Here is a 13,834-nt window from a genome sequence, read left to right on the forward strand (position 1 = left end):
TGCCTTCTTGGCCTTTAATGCCTTTGCTTTGGCTTCAGTTTGGGGAGGGGCAGGGGCTTCCTTCTTTGCTTTTGGTGCCATCTTTGTAGAAAGTCAATTCTTTTTTATGTTTGAGATTTTTATTCTTTTTCTTCTCTTTTATACTGATTTATTTACAAAGTTTGCGTGCATTGTTTTTCATAAGATTCTTCTCATTTCCTTCACCTCTCCACCCATCCAATTGTATAACCCTATGATTAACACCCCACTGCCCTACCCTCCCTCCCTCCTTGGATCCTCATACTCATTCTATAATAATAGATTTATACAGTATTTGTCCTTGTAGGACTGTTAGTTCACTCAGCATAATGCTCTCTCGTCTGTTTCAAGTTTGCTAGTAATTTACAAAATCATTGCTCCTGTGTGCTGCATAGTATTCCATTGTATGAATGTACCACAGCTTCTCAATCCATTTGTTTGTGGTTGGACATCTGGGCTGTTTCCATGTCCTTGCAATGGTGAACAATGCTGCTTTGAATATTGGTGTACAAGTCTTTGTTTGGGTCTCAGTTCTCATTTTCTTGGGGTATTTCCAAACAATGAAATAGCTGGGTCATATGGAATGTCTATGTTCAGCTTTTTGAGAAAGCACCAAACTCCTTTCCAGAGTAGCTGTATCATTTTACAATCCCAACAACAATGTATAAGAGTTCCTTACTCACCACATCCTCTCCAACATTTATTACTTGCCATCCTATTAAACTTTGCCACTGCTACTGGAGTGAGATTGCATCTCATTGTAGTTTTGATTTGCATCTCTCTTACTGCCATTGATTTTGAGCATTTCTTCATTTGTCTGTTTAAGGATTTTTGCACTATATTCATTAGAGTAATTGGTCTGTAGTTTTCTTTCTTGGTAATACTTTTGCCTAGTTTTGGTAATATGGTTAGGGCTCCTTCATAGAATGACTCTGGCACTGTTACTTCTTTTTCAACTTTTTAAAATAGTTAAAGTAGAATTGGTGATAGATCCTCTCTGAATGTTTAGTAGAATTCAACTGTGACACTGTCTGGTCCAGGACTTTTCCTATAGGGAAGTCTTTTTATGACCTGCTCAATTTCTTTTTTCACTCTGAGTCTGTTTAAGTATTCTATGTATGTTCTTGTCATTCTGGGTAGGGTATGAGTTCCAAGGAATATGTCCATTTTCTCTATGTTTTCAATTTCATCAGAGTATAACTTTTCATAGTAGTCTAATATTATCTATTTAATTTCATCTGATTCTGTTGTGCTGTCACTTGTATCATTTCTTAATCAAGTTATGCATGTCTTCTCTTTTTTTTTTTCTTAAGCTTGCCAGTGGTTTATCAATTTTATTGGCCCTTTCAAAAAACTAGTTCTCACTCTTACTGATGGTTTCAATTGTTTGTTTTCTATCTCATTAGTTCCAGCTCTTGTCCTGATAATTTCTTTTCTTCTAGAGGCTGTAGGATTAAGTTGTTAATCTTTTCTATTTGCTAAAGGTATTGAGTTAGATCAGTGGTTCTTCTTTTTTCCTTTTTTATATGTGTGTCTATTGCTATGAACTGCCCCCTGAGGACTACTTTAGCTGTAGAGGTTTTGGTATGTTGTATTTCCATTTTCATTTGTTTCAAGGAACTTTGTAATCTTATTCTTTATTTCTTTTATAACCCAGTCATGTTCTAGCAGAGAGTTATTTAGTTTCCACATGGATAATTTTATAAGCTTTACCCTTCTGTGGTTTATTTCTAGTTTTATGATACTGTGATCGGAGAAGATACTTTGTATTATTTCAATGTTTTTAATTGGTTGAGGCTTACTTTGTGTCCTAATATGTGGTCAGTTCTGGAGAATGTACCTGTACACTTGAGAAGAAAGTTAATTGAGTTTTAGTTGAGTACTGTACACTGAATACATGCACAAGGTCTGGTTGGCAATTATATAGTTTAGATCTTCTACATCTTCATTGAGTTTCTTTTGGGTTGACCTATCCTTTGGTGATAGTGGTATGTTGAAATCTCCTATGTTTTTCTTCAGTTCTGTTAAGTGTTGTTTTATGTATTTTGCAGGTCTATCATTTGGTACATAAATATGGACCAAGGTTATGTCTTCTTGAGCCAATGTGTCTTTAATGAGTTTGTAATGCCTTTCCTTACTTTTGATGGTGGCTTTTATTCTGAAATCTATTTTATCAGAGATTAGCATTGCCACTCTTACTTTTTTGATGCTGCCATTTGCTTGGTAAATTTTTTTTTCCAGCCTTTGATTTTGAGTCTGTCTTTTCCATAATTTTTAAGATTTGTCTCTTATAGACAAAATATTGTTGGGCTTTGTTTTTTGATCCATCCTGTTACTCTTTTTCTCTCAATTGGCACATTTAATCCATTCACATTAAGTGTGATTGCTGTCAGGCCAGGTTTTACTTCTGCCATTTTGCTGTATTTCTTTTTCCGTTGTTTCTGGTTACTATGGTCCTTGCACTTTCCTTTTAGCTTCTCTGTGTGAGGGACTTCACTCAAAAATTTTTGTAGTTTTCATCTTGTTTTCACAAATTCCTTAAGTTCCTTCTTTTTGCAAAGGATCTTATTTCTTCTTCATATTTGATGGAGAGCTTTGCTGGGTATAGGATCCTTGGCTGGCAATTGTTTTCTTTCAACTTTTTTTATATGCCTTCTCATTGTCTTCTAGTTCACATGGTTTCTGCTGAAAAATCAGAACTTAATATAATTATTTCCCGTTGTAGGTGACTCTCTTTTTCTCATGTTGCTTTTAGAATTATATCCTTATCTTTTAATTTGGAGAATTTGACTATGATATGTCTTCATGTTTTCTTTTTGGGTCTATTTTATTTTGTGTTCACTGTGCTTTTTGAATGTAGATTTCCCCATTCTTCAAAATATATGGGAATTTTTCTTGTAGTTTCTTCCAAAATGTTCTCAGTCTTTACCCTGTCATTCCCCTGTTCTAGAATTCCAACTATATTTTTGGTATTCATTTTGTTGCCATTCACACGATTCTATTGTCTTCAAATTTTTTGCATCTCACCTCTGATTTTTCTCCTAGTATGTTTTTAGTGAAGCTCTGATCTTCCAACTCACTGACTCTCTGTTCCATCTCTTCAGTTCTACTTTTTTGTGCTTTCAGCACATTGGACACTTCTGTCATTCCAATCTTAATATTTTGGATTTCATTTTCATGCTTTTCTGTTATTTCCAATACTGTGTTTGCTGTACTCTCTCTTTCTTATGATGATTTTGTTAAGTTCTTGTGCCTCTTTACCTATACTATCAATTCTTTCTTCCATCTTCTGTATTTTCTTCCATAGCTTTTCAAGTTGCTCCTCATCAGTATATTTCTTCTGGACTATAGTCTCTGGGATATTTACTTTCTTAATTGTTTCTTCCATCACTTGCATCTTCTTTTGTAGCCGTTTAAATAACTCCACATCAACGTATTTCTTCTTATTCTCTTTATGTGGGGTATTCATTGGGTCTGTTTTTTTAGGAGAAGGGTGGCACAGAACAACAACAATAGAAACAACAATAGAAAGTAAAGTTTAGATAATATGTAGCATCTAAGACTTTTCTAATGGTCTCCATCATTTGAAAGTGTGTGCTAGACTCACTTGCTTTCAACAAATAAATTTGAAAATATATTGGGTTATCACACCCAATTTTTTGGTGTTATGTGTTGTTGCATCATAACTGACTCACAGCTGAGTGTCCAGAGGGTTTTCAAAGGCTATAAATGACATGGTAGGTGATTGCCTATCTTTTTGTACAGAGCTGCTGATGGATTTTAACCTTGTGCCTCTAAGTTGCCAGTGCACCTTCTTACTCACTAAGCCATCAGAACACCCTCCAACTTCAAAGCATTAAAAAGAAAATGAGGAAGCCTTAAAATACTTGCTGCAGAAAATCAAGGACCACAGCCTTCAATATGGATTTCATCTCAATATCAAGAAGAAAGAAAAAAAAATCCTCATCACTAGACAGATATATCACATCATAATAGAAAAAGAACATAAAAAATGTCAATTATTTCATATTCCTTGGATTCATATTCAACACTCTGGGCACAGCAGTGAAGAGGTCAGGGGACATATTGCATTGGCAAAGTCCTCTGGTAGGGACCTCTCCAAATTACTGAGAAGCAATGATGTCAGTATGAAGACTAAGGTGTGCCTGATTCAGGCCATCATTTCTTCAGTCACTTGCTAAGCATCTGAAAGCTGCACAATAACTAAAGATGACAGAGAATAACTGATGTCTTTGAGTTGTGGCATTGGAGGAGAGTGTTGAAGGTCTCATAAACTGCCTAAAGAACAAAGACACATACGCCTTGGGAAAAGTGCATCCAGGTTGTCCTTAGCGGCAAGGATGCTGAAGCTCCATTTCATACTTTCCGTATGTTGCTAGGAGAAGGAATTCCTTAGAGAGGAACATCATACTCGGAAAGGTGGAGTATCAGTGAAAGAGAGAAAGACCCCCAATAAAATGGTTTGACTTCAGCAATGGTCTCAAATGTGTCAGAGACGGTAAGGATGGCACAGGACAGGGCAGTGTTCCAGTCTATTGTTCATAGGGGCACTATGAGTTATACTCAACTCAATGGCACCTAACAACAACTTTTCTTGGTATCGCTCTCCTTTTTTCTTGCAGCTCTCTCTGATAAAAGCAAGCTTCCATGTTTTCAGCTGGCTGGTAGAGAAGCCCATTTGGTCAGAAACTGAAAGAGGCCTCAGATCAATAGTGTGTGAGGATTTCAACTGACCTCGAGTTCTAATATTCTTCTAATCCAGTCTTGAGATGATTGCAGTCAACGTCAACATTTTGAACACAGCCTTCTGTAAGAGTCACCAAGGTACTTAGGTGAAGGTTCAAGTTTCCAAATAAACATGAAAAAAATAAATCCTTTTCTAAAATTGTTGTAGTAGTAGTTGTTATGTGCCAACGAGTGGACTATGATCCCTAGTCATCCTATGCACAATAGCTCTGAACCCTGCTCTATCCTGAAGCAATCTCACTGTCTCTGACACACTTACCCTCATTACCCCAGCAATTGTGTCAATCCATCTAATAAAGGGTCTTCCTCTCCTATGCTGTCCCTCCAACATCTCAGAGCATTATAAAAAGAAAAAAGAACAAAAAATTCCAATGCCAGAAAATACTTTTCAACTCATAGAAAACCTATGTAGAAAAACTACACAGAATAAAGGATAACTGCCTTAAAAGGTTTGCAACGCAGTAAATCTTTACGGAAACAGATTGCCATGCCTATTTCCCACTGACTGGCTCATGGGTTCAAATTGCCAGTCTGTCCAATAGCGGCCAGGAGTTGAGCCAGGACCCCTATAAAATACTTAATATTCTCTAATTCACTGAATGCTTGAGGATATTAAATTACTAACTTTTTTCACATTGGAAAAAAATGAGGAAAAACATTTTCTTTTTATGAGAACACAGAAGGAAAACAAATGAGTATTTTCTTTAAAATACGAAAAGTCTGATATTCTCTTGATCATTTTCCTATTTCATTAATATTAACCGGTCCTTAGAGATTAGAATTATTATGCTTCATTTTGGATAATTGTGACTTTGGGGCATTTAGTTCTCAAGGTCATGCAACTGTAATTAACCTGCTTGTGCCCTCCATGCCTTCATTATGCCTGATACAACCCAGGGCATTCCCTACCTATGTCTCTCCTCTAGAGCGGTCATCTGCTTCAAGATGTCCCTGACTAAGTCCATCTAGCTGCAGGTCCTGAGGAAGGAGCTTCAGTCTTCATCACCATCAACCGAGCAGAGGAAGAGTGGCAGAACTGAATTGCTTGGACATGACCCAGCAAAGATCCAGCTCAGTTTAGTGACTGTCCTGGGAGACAGGGGGCAGAGCAGAGGGAGCTTTGTTTCCTCCTCGTAAGGAAAGCAGCGCATTTGAGATGGCTAAATGGGAGGCTCTGAAGTACTAAATTTCAGCTATCAGAAAAGTGTGAAGTTTCTGTTTGAGTAGCAGTCCAAGAAGAATCATTTAGAGTTTAAATTGTTTCTGCACTGATTCCAGCTTCTATAAGGTTCTTCCTAACAACAGCATAAAATGATTCCCTCTCTCACTTGTTCCCTAAACACAATAAAATGATCTTGTAGATAATGTAATAGTGAGGATAATGAAAGTAAACACAGTATAATGAACATTTATTGAATATTTCCAAGAGCCAAAATTAGAATTTGTCTATATTACTCACTTAATTTTTTAATACAGCACTCAAAAGACAGACATATATCTATCTGTATCTCTATATCATCTCTATATCTCTATATGTCTATATCTCTATATCTATATTATCTATATCTATATCATCTATCTATCTTTATATCTATATAAATCTTTATAACTTCACAGAAAACAAAAGGGGCGTAGACTTGTTATGTGCCCTGTAGCAGTTCAAGGGAGCTTTGGTGGCCTAGTCCCTGAGGAGTTGCACTGCTCATCCAAGGGCAGTGTGTCCCTCTAGCCAATAAAATTCACAAAGAACTCTGCAGGAAAAGATGGGCCATCTCCTTCTGTGTGATCTAACCCCCACAAAACCCCACAGAGAGCCAACTATGAATAGGTTCAGATTTGACTGAAATGAGTGAGTGAATGTACTAGGTCATGGACCAAAAAATGATTAATGCCAGATTTGAATCCTTGCAGTCTGGCACCTCAGCATATTCTCCACTACCTATATACTCTATTATTTTACTTCCCTGGTGTGTCCAGGAAGAGGTCCCCTGTTGTGTGCTTTAATGTGGTATTTATAGTAGGCTGTGGTATGGATCACATCTCAACATCAAGAAGACAAGGATCCTCCCCACAGGATCAACAGTCAGCATTATGATAGTTGAAGAAAAGACTGACACTATTCATTATTTCATCCTGCTTTGATCAATAATCAACACCCATGGTACCAGCAGTCAGGAAATCAGGAGACATATGGCACTGGGCAAGTCTGTTGTCAGGAACTTCTCCAAAATACAAAAGAACAATGATGTCAGTTTGAGGAATAAGGTGTGCTGATTCGGGCCATGGTCTTCTCAATCACCTGCTACACATCAGAGAGCCAGCCAGCAATAAATAAGGATGACAGAAGAAGAAGTGATGCCTTTGAGTTGTGGTACCAGAAAAGAGTTCTGACTATCTCACGGACTGCCAAAAGTACAAATAGGTATGTCCTGGAAAGGGTGCAGCCAGGGTGCTCCTTTGAGGCAAGGATGGCAAAGTCTTTCATACTTTGAGCATGTAGCTGGACAAGGCTATTCCTTGGAAAGGGACATCATGCATGGAAAGAGGGAAAGGAAGACCCCACCCCCACCCTGAAGAGATGGATTGACACTGAGACTTCAGCAATAGGTTCTACTGACTCAGAGATGGAGAAGTTGGCACAGGATAGAGCAAGTTTCATTTTGGCTGTTCATAGGGTCACTATGAATACGTCTTCTAACCATGTCCCATAGGACAAGAGACAAGGTAAAATAAGGCATGAATATGTGTCTATAAGGGAATTCTGGTGGCCTAGTGGCAAGAAGCTGCGCTGCAATCCCAAACTCATGTCATCTGAGGCCACCGGCTCTTTCACGGAAGAATGAGAAAACTCCTCCCTTGCGATTAATTGCCTTTGAAAACCTGCCAGTAGGTCAGCTATAAATCGGTTCCAACTCGGTGGTACTCAACAACAACATGTGTTCTTGTTGCAATTATATTGTAAGTGAGATCAGTCCATTCTAATGTGCCTGTTACCTATCACGGTGGATGTCATGGTACATTTCTCCCACAGGTGACGGCTTCTGTGGATAAGTGATGTACATATGCTTGGAATGTCACAGACTTTAGAAACCCCTTGGGTTTTACAAGTGCTCTAAATTTATAGTTGCCAGTTTTAGGGTGTATGAATATGTGGGAGACTGTCAATCAAAAAAATAGAGCTTACCATTTACTATGACTTTTGACATTAAAATAATGCTTTCTTTTTTCATTCTGTAAGCTCAGAAATGGAGTGGAACAAGTTAATTAAAATGCTGGTGCCTTAATAATTTTCAAAAAAAAAACCAACAACAACATGTGTATATAAAGGATGTATTATGGAACCTATTTTACAGGTTCCAATTGTTTTTAAAATTTGCAGAGTTTTTCATTAAAAAAGGAAAAACAAAAAAAGAAGAAGAAATTAAATATTACATAACTATCTTTTGAGATGTCAATAAACTCTATGCTAAATATCTGGAGACATTTACATTTCAATATTCAGGGATAGATCTCTTTCATATAACCAAATAAAACGGAGGCTTTATTTCAGCAGTAAAGCCTGTGACACCCCGTCATTCCACACTCGTCTGGTCTTCAGTCATTAGAGTTCAATGAATTAAAACTATTTCTGAGATAATTTTTTAAATTGAAGTGGGATAAACTAAAGATTGTATTTTGCCTCTGGTGAACTTGTCTTCTTTTGTTTCGATTTGGGCTTTGGTGTAAGTAGTTCATGTCCCTTTAGACAATCTGTGCCTAGCCTTATTTTGACTACTGGTGTTGAGTTTGTCCAACATATTTTTCCACAGATATAATCCATCTGATTCCTCTACATTCCATCGAGAAAGTTCCTTGTTCATAATTATGGTATGTGCTTCTAAAAAAAGTATTTGCAGTGGATAAATAATTGCCCATATAAAATTTTATCATGTGATCTCCAGGATCATTTCAGACACCAAAGCCATATTTTCCCACTACTACCCCTTCTTTCTTTCCAATTTATGCGTTGTAGCCATCAATTATTATTAATGCATTTTTCTTTTTTATTATTATTAATTTTAATGAAAATTTACAGATATTTTGGATTTCCATTCATTCATTGTTACACTTTTCTCCCTGCTCACCCCTCCCCTCCAGTTCCCTCTTCTCTTTGAAAACTAAAAGAAAAATTTTTTCATTATTATACAATCCCTCCCCCCAAGTCCACTCCACTATGCAGCCTTCATTCTGGTCTCCTGTTATGACAATAATCATATATCCCTTTTAAACAGTTCTCTCTCTTATCTGTTTCAATGCAGTATACATAATTTATTCCATCTTTCTCAGTCTCCCCCAACCCCAATGTCAGTCCGTTTTACAACAGTGGCACTATTTAGTATTTGTCGTTTCATACTGAGATATTTCACTCAGCATAATGTCCTCCAGGGTCACCCATTTTGAATAATATTTCATAAGTGCCTTGTTTTTCAATGCAGCATAGTATTTCATTGACAGCTTCTTTATCCATTTCATTGACAGCTTCTTTATCCGGTCATTTGTTGATGGGCACTTAGGTTGTTTCCAACTCTTTGCTATTGTGAACACAGCCACAGTAAACATGGGTGTGGATATATTTGCTTGGGTGGTGGTTATGGTCTCTTTGGGGTATATTCCCAGTAGTGGAATTGCTGTGTCAAATGCTATCTCTATTTGCAACTTGTTGAGAAAGCACCATACCCCCTTCCATAGTGCTTGCACCATTTCACACACCCACCAACAGTGAATAAAGATTCCAGTTTCTCCACAACCTCACCAGCATTTGTTATTTGCTATTCTGTTATATTTTACTATTCTCACTGGGGTGAGATGATATCTCATAGTTGTTTTGATTTGCATCTCTTTGACAGGCAGGGATTTTGAACATTTCTTCATGTGCTTGTTAGCCATCTGAATGTCTTCTTTGGTGAAGTGTCTGTTCATATCCTATGCCCATTTTTCAACTGGGTTGTTTACCTTTACCTTGTTGTGGTGCTTGAGTATTTTTTAAGTTCTAGATATAAGTCCCTTATCTGACGTGTTATTATATTAATGCATCTTGATTACATGCTCAATTTCAGACTGCTAACATCAGTTGAAATTATCAGTTTCTTCATTTTTTTACTTTTTAAAATAATGCATCTATTGCCTAATCTTCTTTATATGGAGAAAAACAGTATTAGGAGCTCTGGTGGGATAGTTAGTAGGGAGTTGTGCTAATAACCTAAAATCAATGCTTTCTGGAACTCAAATCCACAAGGCTGTAAATTGCATGGAAGGATGTGGACAATCTCTTCTCTTGTGATTTACAGCCTAGGAGACCCACTATAGGCAAATCCAACTCCATAACAATGTTGTTGTTGTTGTTGTTGTTGTTGTTGTTGTTGTTTTTATATGCCAACAAGTTGATTATGGTTCATAGCAACTCTATGAACAATAGCTCTTAACCCTACCCTACCCTGAGCCAACCTCACCTTCTCTGACATACCTGCCCCCATTGTCAAAGTCACTGTGTCAGTTGTCTCACCCAGTCTTCCTCTCCTTCGCTGACCCTCTACCCTTCTAAGCATGGTATCATGGGAACTCCTTCTATGACAATGAGTTTATTATGCAACTCTGATTCAAAGCCAACTATGGTTACCATTGAGAAGAACGGGAATTCCAGAACAGTTAATTGTGCTCCTATGAAATCTCTTCCTAGACCCAAGAAGCTGTTGTCCAAAGGGAACATTGTGTAGTTTAAAATTAGGAAGGGTGTGTGCCAGCACTGTATCCTTTCTCCATACCTATTTAAGCTGTGAGCTGAGCAAACCATTCAAGAGGCCAGACTCCATGAAAAAGATTGTGGCATCAGGATCAGAAGACTCCTTAACAACATACTTATGCAGATGACACAAGTTTGCTTCCTAAAAGTGAAGAAGACCTGACACTCTTGCTGCAAAAGATCAACACCTACAGTTTTCGATATTAATTACATCTTAACATCAAGGGAAAAAGGATTCTTGCCACTGGGCCAACAGGCAACAGTGATATATGGAGAAAAACTGTCAATCTGTCTTATACAACATCCTTGGTACAAGCAAACAGGAGATAAGGAGACTTAGTGCTTTGGGCAAGGTCACTTAAAAATTCTCTCCAAAATAGTGAAGAGCAATGATGTAAGTTTGAAGACTGAATGGTCTTTTCAACCACTTGCTATGAATCTGACAGCTAGACAATGACTAAGGATAACAGAGGAGAATTGATGACTTTGAGTTGTAGTATTATAGAAGAATATTGAATACTCTCTGCACTGTCCAAAACACCAAATAGGTATGTCTTGGAAAAGGTGCAGAGTGTTCTCTGGAGGCAAGGATGGCAAAGTTTAGTCTCTCACACACTGGGCATGTTGCTAATGGAAACTATTCCTTAGAAAATGATATCATGCTTGGAAAGGTGAAGCAAAAAGAAAGGAAGACCCCCCCCCCAATACCATGGATGGACATGGTAACTGAAGCAATGGGCTCAAGTGTGTCATAGACAGTGAGGATAGCACAGGATAGGACAGGAGCTATTGTCCACAGGGTCTCTATAAGTTGTACTCAACTCAGTGACACTTAACAGCAACAGGGAGCTCTGGTGATGCAGTCCGTAGAAAGGTGCACTGCCAATGCAAATGCTAAGCTTCTCAATTGGTCCAAATCCATGAGATTTTCCATGGGAGAAAGATGAGTAGTCCCCTCCCAAGAGATTTACAGCCTTATCAATCTGTTGGATGGATGGTCACCTAAGAGTCAGGTACAACTGAGTAGCAGTGAAGGAGAGAAATTTTTTTTTCTTGGTTGTTTTATACATATTCCAAATCAAAGTAATGTATTTCAATAAATTACATTAGACTGCTTCATCAAAAGAGCAACCAGTTACCATTGATTAGATTCTGGCTAAAGACAACATGGTATGTGTCAGAATAGAACTATGCTCATGGGGTTTTCAATGACTATATTTTCAGAAATAGAGCACCAGGTCTTTTTTTCCAAGGTATCTCTGGATAAACTCTAAACTGTAGGCTAGTGGCAAGTAATTAATTATTCTTTTATACAGGGGCTGCAAGTTCTTCTTAGTATCCTTTATTGAAATGATTTTTATTCTTAAAAAATATATTTCTAGGATTTTTTCTTTAAAAGGGGGCATTTCTTAATGCATATTCATTAATTAGAATGAAACATACACAATATTGCTCCGTCTATGTTATTGTTGTTATGTGCCATCAAGTTGCTTGCAAGTCATAGTGACCCTAAGTACAGCAGCTCTGAAACCTGGTCTGTCCTGAGCCAACCTTATTGTCTCTGACACACCTACCCCCATTACCCCAGCCACTGAGTCAATCCATCTTATTAAGGGTCTTCCTCTCTTACACTGTCCCTCCACCCTCCCAAGCATAATGTCCTTCTCCAACAACTGATTCCTCTTTGCAACATGCCCAAAGTATGTCAGATGAAGCTTCAGAATCCTTGACTCCAAGGAGCAGCCTCCAGGAAAAACTTCTTTGTACTCCTGGAAGTCCATGGTATATGTTCAGTACTCTTCTCCAGCACCACAGCCCAAAGGCATCAATTCTTCCTCTATCATCCCCATCCCTAGTCATTGTCCAGCTTTCTGATGAGTAGCAAGTAATTGCAAAGTCCATGGCTTGGATCAAGCACACCTTAGTGTTCAGACTGACACTGTTGTGCTTCAGTTCTCTGGAGAGGTCTCTGACAACAGATTTTCCCAATGCAATTCATTTTTTGGTTTCCTGGCTGCTGGTACCAAGAGTGTTGATTATGGAGCCAAGCAACTTAAGCTGCTAACAATCTCAGTATCTTTACTGTCTATCATGATGCTGTCAATCGGCCCAGCAGTGAGAATCTTTGTTTTCTTGGTGTTGAGCTTCAATCCATGTCTAAGGCTGCAGTTCTTGACCTTCTGCAGCAAATGCCCCAGGCCCTCCTGACTTTCTGCAATCTATAGAAGTGTTATTTTAAAAATGCCCTTTAGATTTAAATCTCTGTCAGGTCACCTTTCTTTGTAATGGGAACAAATAGAGACCTCTTCCAGTCAGTTGGCCAGGTGCTTGTCTTCCAGATTTCTTGGCACAACTTGGTGAGCACATCCAGGGCAGCATCTCTTTGTTGAAATATGTCAACCAGTATGCCATCAATTCCTGGTGCCTTGTTTTTTTGCCAATTCTTTCAGAACAGCTTGAACTTCTTCCTTCATCACCACAGGCGCTTGCTCATACATTGTTTCATGAAATTCTTCTGAGTCCACCAATTTATTTTGGTACAATGACTCTGTATATCTTGGCATAGAATCCCTAAATTCTCCTTAAATTGCTTGCTTAATTTTTTGCATTTGCAGTAAATTGGTTTAAACACTCTTTTTTTTTTTTTTTAATAGCAGTAGAGAGCCCTGCTGGTGTAGCTCATGAGGAGTTTCTCCATTAACCCAAAGGGGGCGCCACTCTGCCTGTTCTAATCTAACAAAGACTCAAACGGGGAAAAGATGTACTATCTCCTCCCAAGCAACCTACAACCTCAGCAAACACAATGGAGAATCAGGTCTGAGTCTGTTCCATTGGACAACAGGTATCTGTGGATTTGTTTAGCTTCTTTGGGTTTGTTTGGTCTTGTTTTGTTAGGTTGAAGGGTTTTGGCTTTGTTTTATTAATTTTAATGAACATGTACAGAGATTTTGGATTTCCATTCATTCACTGTTGCACGTTTCTCCCCATCCAACCTCCTCAGCTCTAGTTTGCTCTTCTCTTTGAAAAAAGAAAAACTCCTTCATTGGTATACAATCCCCCCGCCCCACCCTACCAGCACCCCGAGTATATTCCACTCTGCAACCTTCATTCCAGACTCTTATGATAATCATAATACCCTATAATATATTGCTTTTGAACTGTTCTCTCCCTCATCCATTTCAATGCAGTTTACATAATTTATCCAGGTTATAGGTTTTTCCCAAGCTTTAAAAAAAAATATTCTAAAGTCATACTTGAATCAAGTAGGAG

This window comes from Elephantulus edwardii, unplaced genomic scaffold (genome assembly GCF_000299155.1).
Source record: "Elephantulus edwardii isolate Elephantulus edwardi_28Jun2011 unplaced genomic scaffold, EleEdw1.0 scaffold00237, whole genome shotgun sequence".
Lineage (NCBI taxonomy): Eukaryota > Metazoa > Chordata > Mammalia > Macroscelidea > Macroscelididae > Elephantulus > Elephantulus edwardii.